The 6,247-nt window shown below is 31.8% G+C and overlaps 1 pseudogene; it reads right to left on the bottom strand.

The window, feature by feature from the left end:
* Positions 1-4,549: 4,549 nt before the first annotated feature.
* LOC116105119 lies at positions 4,550-5,635 on the bottom strand (annotated as a pseudogene).
* Positions 5,636-6,247: the final 612 nt, after the last annotated feature.

The following is a 6,247-nucleotide window of genomic DNA, read 5'->3' as shown; positions in this document are numbered from 1 at the left end:
GAGAATTCACAGAATAGATTAATTGTTAAGGAATTAGATTATGATATCGACAACATCAAAACACTGCACAATAATTTATACAAGGGTCTCAACAATGGCTAGAGATGCATATACGATTCAATCCTTGATTCCATCAACAATCAAAGTGGAACACCATTTTTTGTTTACAGATATGGTGGAACAAGCAAAGCGTTCCTATGGTCAACAATCATGGCCAAATTAAGATCCCAGGGCAAACTTGTACTAGTTTAGCTACATCAGGAATTGCTGCTATCCGGTGGAAGAACAACACATTTACGTTTTCGAATTCATTTAGAGATCACTGAGGAAAGTACATGTGATATAAAAAAGGGGACACAATTCGCAAAACTACTTGAGTAACCAGCTTTGATCATTTGGGATGAAGCACCCATGGAAAATAGGTATTGCTTTGAAGCTCTTGACAGAACTCTAAAAGATATTTTGTTTGAAAATGATCAATCAAATGTGACAGAATATTTGGAGGCCTTACTATTGCCCTGGGTGATGATTTCAGATAGATTCTACCAGTTATACCAAAAGGGAAAAAACATGACATAATACTAGCCTGTTTATCATCATCTTGCCTTTGCAAACATGTAACAGTGTTGAGACTTACAGAGAACATGAGGTTTAAGACAAACTTGGTAAACCCAACAGAATTGGATAACTTGAAGACTTTTGACAAATGGTTACTTGATGTTGGAGAAGGAAGGGATGTTGTAGAAGATGAGAGTTACATCCAAATACCTGAAGACTTGAAAATTGATTATTTTTCTATTTTTTATTAATTATTTTTTATTTTTTTTTTTTCCAGATTTATCTACTCAGATAAATAATATTGACTATATGAGAGACAGAAAGCAATATTGACACCTAAAAATGCGATAGTACATAGATTGAATGACTATATCACCTAAAGTCTGCCAACAGATGGAAAGACGTATTTTAGCTTAGACAACACTTGCAAAGCAGCAGGTATCTCAAACGATGATGACATTCTCTATCCGACCAAATTTCTTAATTCTCTAATGTGCTCCAGCATGCCCAAACATGAATTGCATATGAAAATAGGCATTCTAATTATGTGGCTACGTAATTTGAATCAATCTGATGGTCTTTGCAATGGAACCAGATTGATTATAACCTATTTAGGAAAGTGGTCCATACGAGTAGTGATTATTACCGAGTCAAATACTGGGGATATTGTTACAATTCCCTGAATAATAATGTTGAATGCAGATATGAAGTGGCCTTTGAGGTTAAAGATAAGACAGTTACCTATGACAGTTAGCCTCTGTATGACAATAAACAAAAGTCAAGGTCAATTGCTCAAAACAGTAGGATTGTATATGAAACATCAGATCTTTACACATGGTCAATTATACGTTTCACTATCAAGAGTAACTTCAAGACAAGGTATCAAGATTCTGCCAACCCTGCAATAAGATGAACCTAGAGACATTGACAAATATTGTTTTTAAAGAAGTGTTTAACTGAAAGGATTGATATATTGTATATAATATAAAATATTGTTTATAACAGAAAGGATTGATACATTGTATATAATATAAGACATTGTTTATGAGATATTAATGTGAAAAATTAAAGATATTTACATAAATATGAAAAGGTCACATTAAATGTTTAAATATATATAGAAACATAAATTCCTTGATACAAAGATATTTATACATTTTATATTATTATTGTCAGATACAATGAATGCTATATTATATGTATTATGTGTTATAAATACATATTTTTTACATACGCAACTCAACCACAAACTCTTGCGCGCAACAGACATCGTTAAGATATTTAACATCAATATTACAATTAAATAATTTAAATATTTACAAAAGTAACATTACATTGGCTGGAGACTTCTTTTCACATACACAGAAATTAGCATCAACTGAATACATCCACGTCCATAATAATAACACAACTATAAACACTTGCATGGCAAATATTGGCAAATACTGTCAAAATATTTAAAAAACGGTTTAAATATTTACATATGTGGTGGACCAGAGAAAGGTTCAACAACATTGCAGTCAATATAATCTCTATTAGGTGGCATCTTCTCATTTTTCAACACAATTGTCTCTAAAAAACTAGAATCTTCATTCGGAAATCTATGCTTAAATTCTTTGACACAAGCTTTTTTGGTGGCCAAAGACATTTCTGACACCAAATCATAAGCCTCTTCTTTATCTTTCTCAGCTTGTGCAATTAAAGATTTGATGTTATCATTTTCTTCAGACAGTTCATTACTTTTCTTTTTAAAGACTTCCTTTTGCTGTTCCTCATTTGCAAAAGACTGTTTAGCATTTCTAAATTATTCTTGACAGTGTTTCAATTCGGTTTTAACCTTTTCAAACGCCTCCTTTGATATTTTCAACTATTCTTCCAATCTGCGAACCTAGGAAATCACATCTTCATTTTGTTTTTTCAAATCTGAGATCACATCTTCTTAAACAAGCCAACATTCTTTGATTTCTAAGAAACCTTCATTAGCCTATTTCAAAAACAATGAAACCACGTTAACGTCGTCATGCCAAATAAAGTATATATTCACACGATGAAGTGAAAAAACATGACCTCTTTCCCTAGGTCGAATGTTTTGTTCTCCAGCTCTTCTTTAGAAAGATTTTTCCATTTTCATTCAGAATTCGTATTTGGACCCTCTTGCTGATAGGTTTTCTACCGTTTCACCAATTTATGTAATGGAATTTCTTCTAACTGATTATGTTCCTCTTCAATCAATTTAACATTGCAGGAACCAGAATCAGATTTCACAGAATTGGAGACTAATGCAGGTAAAATAGGAGTCTGTAAAGGCGTTAACAATTATGACTTGGAATCACTGCTTGATCCTCCTTTATACAATACTTTAGAATCAAGTCTTCAAATAAATTTCATCAAGTTTTTAGGAGTCATTACTACAATGAAAAAAAATATATCATCAAATAAAAAAATAATGCAAACAGACAATCAGTCAACTTAATAGAAATTGTAAGACTTTGTTATTACTTGGGAGACATTTATTCTTCGTGATACGTGATAGAGACACAATATTACAACTGGTGATTCTAATTCGAAAATAGAATAACATGCAAGCACTATATCAAACTGCTATTAGATATACTCACCATATATGACTCCAATTGCTACAATTCTCATTAAAACAACAATATCTCAGATGTACTACAAAGAACACCAAAACCTTGGCAAGTATTCCAAAAAATAAATAGATAATTAGATGATAACAATGATGGTAACTTTTGAAGCATTTATACCACTGGCATTTCATAACATCAATTCATAAAACAATGACAATATTACAATATACACTAAATAAAACAAGATAATAAACAAAATCGTAATGAGAAAAACACCAATTTCAGCAGTAGATTTACCGAGAAAATAATGTGCAACAGGCTACCAGAACAACAAATAAACAATCTGAGCAGAACAAACAAAATCGTAATAAGAAAGACATCAATTTTAGGAGTAAATTTACCGAGAAAATAATATGCAACACAACTCCCAGAGAAACAAATAAACAACTTGAGCACAACAAATTATCAACACAACCATCTAACAACAACTTCTTATAACAATGGTAACAAATCTCAAAACTCTGTAAGAATAACATGCACTTATCTCAACTTCAGTGAACGAGAAAAGACGGATGTGGAAAACGCGACAAACAGACTGGGACAAATGCCCTTAATGCCGAAACTGACAAAGAAAACCCTAAATCCCCAAATTTACTTCAAGTAAAACACTGAACATTAAATATGCATATTTACTTTAAATATCAACAACGTTTTAAATGACAACGGGTTTCGTCACTTACGAATTTTACAAAGCCAAAATGATAGCGAACTATAAAACTTTAATATTACCATTTAAGCCAAACAATGTCACTATAACTTAACATAAAAGTATAAAAGAAGGGAAAATCAAAGTTCCCTTCAAAATCTCACCATCAAATACTAAACCTGACAGTAGAAATGAATTTGAGACTAACAATTACAAAATCAATAGAATTTCAAATTCAATAATATACGCAATAATGATTCCATATGACATATTGAAAATAGAGAAATCCTTATAACTTAATTGTAACGACGTAAATGACAAATAAAATACTCAATTGCGTATTACTTTGAAACCACTTCATTTTGAAATAACATTAATTGACAACAAAAGATCAACTTGAAGCAACAAAAAGTGAAATTTTACCCTATGTACATAATCATGCAGACATATAATAATTTTCCCATGGGAGAAGATCACCATGCAAGTATTACAATGTTGACGACCTAAAACAAAAGTGTTAGGAGGATGACAACCTAAAACAAAAGTGTTAGGAGGATGACAACCTAAAACACAACAAACCAATGCTATATATGCTTATTCAACAACATATTATGTATATATTCTTATTCAACAACATATTATGTATATATTACATAAAAGCAAAACGAAATGTAAAAATTACAGTCTCTACAGTGTTCTAGTCAAAGAGCAAGAGACTCGCCTCATCCATTTTCCATAGGCCTTCCTCATACTTGTACCACCTCAGAAAGCCTTCATCACTTTAGGTATGCTGGCACATGATGCATGAGTGCTTAGTACATGTTAAGAACTCACGTAATCGAGCAGCCTTCTGCAAGATAATTTTATCTAGCTTCTTAATAATTTTTTCAAGCATCGGTGGAGGAAGTAGTGGACCTTCTATCAGAAGGCAATGTAAATGTTGAGGACTTCTAGGTTTGGTAGGTCATCTAATATAAGCAGTAGGGCATCCTTAACTATCATTGAGCATCTCAAGCTCAAAATCTTCAAAGTTGGAAGAAATTAGGCTATCATAGAAGCAAAGAGAATGTCAAAAGGACCCATGACCTTGAGCTCACTGAAGTTCTTGCAATTTAGGGCTATTTCCTCTATAAGATAAGGCGGATTTGCTATACTAGGCATTGTCAGGGACATCTCCATGTACAAATGGCCTTGCAAATTACAGTCTTCTTTATTCTATTCCAAGCTGGCATAACAAGACACCTTAGCTAGGGGCATCTGCAGACAACAATATATGGTTGGTTACTTCCCAATTCACTGTACCAAAAAGAAAATTAAAGATGATGATCATTGGTACCAAAGGCAATGCCAAAGACTCAGTTAATAAACAGCGAGAATAAAAAAAATTACCTTTCAGCAAGGTTTTAGATAGAAACATAAAAAAATTACCTTTTAGTAATATAAGTAACCTGTTCGTCCTCTACATACAAATTGAAGTGAAAAATCAAGGTTCTTATGTATCCCCGACTGAGACTCAACAAAATCTTCAACAAACGAGTCAATGTCTTATCAGAACATTCATCCATGTAAACATATGGCTCTAATGGGATTTTGATGAAATTTGATCTCAACATTGACAAATCAAGAGTTTTCCAAAGCAAAGGACCACAACAAGTTGAACGCCATGAACTACATGAGCAATCCCTGAAGTCAACTGGAAGACATCAAAAGACAAGAAGATTTTCATCAATATGTCAGTGTCCAAGTCCTCCCATCTTCTTACAGCAGAGGCACCCTCTTTCATTTGACCAGTTGCCCAGTTATCTCATAGAAGTTTCAGAGCATCAGCACACCTGCCTAAGATATCCACATAATCCATGTACTATGCATAAAATATCATATAATACATTAATTTATATGAATTTAAAAAGATTCGTACTAATTGAATGTATCAAATACTTAATATACCTATGTAGAGATATACATGAATGTAAACCATTTACATTTAAGTAAATTAATACTTAACATTAAATGATTAAGACTAAAAAGTTTATATTTGTTGAATAGAATAACCAATTTTTCTCAGTAGAAAAAAATGATATCTAATATATATAACAAAATCAAATAATTAATGTTCAACAAAATAAATATACCATCATTAATTTACAAAAATACTAAAAACGAGATTCAAATAACAACACTAACTCTCATTAATAATTAACACGATATTATCTACCAAATCCAAACACACATAAAACTATTCGCTATCCAGCATCCACACCAAAATTATATAAACCACTAAGACCGTAATAACATTATAATTTCCATATACTTACACCAAAAAAAAAAAAAAAAAAAAACGCTACCAAAACATCATGATTCCTTACAAAAGAACAAAAACACAACCCATAAATCT

This window comes from Pistacia vera, unplaced genomic scaffold (genome assembly GCF_008641045.1).
Source record: "Pistacia vera cultivar Batoury unplaced genomic scaffold, PisVer_v2 Contig116, whole genome shotgun sequence".
In the NCBI taxonomy this organism is placed as follows: domain Eukaryota; kingdom Viridiplantae; phylum Streptophyta; class Magnoliopsida; order Sapindales; family Anacardiaceae; genus Pistacia; species Pistacia vera.
This window is presented reverse-complemented; position numbering and strand designations above follow the sequence as displayed.